Below are 1,811 nucleotides of genomic sequence, written 5' to 3'. Positions count from 1 at the left end.
ACTCCAAAAGACCGAAAAGGGACTGGCGCTCCGGAACGGCCCCCTTTGTGACCGCACAACTCTCCAACGCTCCTCCACCTCGACCGACACCTGACAAAAAGGAAGGTAGAAAGAAATGAGTATAAAAATTATACTCAGTAAGCAACCTACTTGTAGGCTCTCTTCGCATCTTAATTTACAGATTCCCACGGTTTCCTAACTCGGTTCTAGGACATCTGGTTCTAGTCTTAGTCCCTTGGGGCTTGCCGCTTGGGTTTCACCGGTTCATTGTCCTTTCATTAAAGGCCTAGAGGTTCATTACGCCTAGCTAATGTGGTCGGTATCTCTCTATAAGGTGCTACCTCTACATGGCTATCTGGGACTACATGGTATCTAGCCTAGGGGTGTGCTGAATACCCCTACGCCCATATAGTCTCCCTATGGGGGGCGCAACCCAACCCGTTCCCATGCAGCTAATGGGTTGTACGACGTAAGGACTGATTTTTGACCCTTGGTCCTCCCACGAAGCTATAGATACCGTTCTCACGCTAGCAATCTATGAACATTCCGAGGTACCCTCTTGCCGTGGTAAACCGCTAAGTCCCTAGGAAAAATTAAATCTGGCTGGAGCGACATATCGCTCCTAACAATAATTTCCTAAGCTTATCATAGAAATGGGCCCTAGAAATTAACAGAGTGTGCATGCAATCGTCTTCTAACATCGTACTATATAATTTATGCAAACTAGGTGTACCGGCTCAACGGGGCGATGACCTCCATCAAGCATCCAGAGCACGAAGTTCGAGCTCAATGGGGCAAATTCGTCCATCAAGCACCCGGAACACGGAATACACAATTCCAACATAAATTAAATGCATGCATACATACAGCGGAAGCATAAAGCATACAGCAACACTCATGTAAATCACCCAATACAATCATATCAACTACTCTGACGACAAATAATTTACATGGAGAGCTAATGTGAAGTAAAACTATTAGCATGCATGCAATCCAAGCGAATCCTACAAGTACTTCTTCCTAAATACCGGGTGGTGACTTATTTGGTTGACACGTGCCCTTTTTCTAGCATTTCATTGCCTGTGAGGTGTCCAAAAATACTGATTTCTTTAAATTAGGTCCCTATTCACGTAAAAACAGTATTAGAACTGGAACCGAGACAAAAATCGGGCAAACAGAAAGCAACCGGGCCAAATTGGCCGTCACACGCGCGCTGGGAATGCGTGGTCACGCGTGCGGGAAGGCGCCAGTCGCAGGTTGCACGCGCACCTACTTCCGCGTACTCGCGGGTCGGCCAGTCCGGTTCAGTCCTGTCGGCTCGGCTCGCGTTGCGGTTCGGCTCGGCTTGCAGGCGACACGTGGCGACGCCTCGCTGGAGCTGCGTTGCTCCAGCGGATGGTCGACGCGTGTCCGGCGCCTGTCGCCGTCCTCCGCCGCTCGCCAGCCGACTCTTTTTTTTTTTTCTTTCTTCTCTGCCCTCTAAAAACCGAAACACAGTCCTCTTTTCCGATTTTCCTATCTTTCGATTCGTATATCTGATCGACATGATTCCTTCGACAAAGTTTTAGATCGTGTTACGGTCTACATCGTAGTATTTTTTTGTAATTTTTGCTTGACTACCGAACTAGTTAAGAACGTCGGAAGTTCGCTCACCGTTACGGACGACTCTCGGATCTCCGCCTTCGGGTTGAGGTCTTGGCCAAACTTCTTCACAAATCATGCGTAGAGTTGTTCCTAGATGAATATATCAAGATTTCAGATCTTGATTCACAAAGAAAAACCGTAGATCTGAGAAAACGTTCAAGATCCTT

General features: G+C 47.5%; 1 long non-coding RNA gene across 1 annotated transcript in view; it reads right to left on the bottom strand.

Moving 5' to 3' along the window:
• Window positions 1-47: 47 nt before the first annotated feature.
• The window catches only part of LOC111785790, an 8,272-nt gene continuing 6,508 nt past the window's right edge, over window positions 48-1,811 (bottom strand). Inside the window, exon 3 of the long non-coding RNA XR_002813704.1 lies at window positions 48-90. This is a non-coding gene — a long non-coding RNA (uncharacterized LOC111785790). The remainder of the gene's footprint in view (window positions 91-1,811) is intronic.

Source organism: Cucurbita pepo, unplaced genomic scaffold, assembly GCF_002806865.2.
Source record: "Cucurbita pepo subsp. pepo cultivar mu-cu-16 unplaced genomic scaffold, ASM280686v2 Cp4.1_scaffold000740, whole genome shotgun sequence".
In the NCBI taxonomy this organism is placed as follows: Eukaryota; Viridiplantae; Streptophyta; class Magnoliopsida; order Cucurbitales; family Cucurbitaceae; genus Cucurbita; species Cucurbita pepo.
This window is presented reverse-complemented; position numbering and strand designations above follow the sequence as displayed.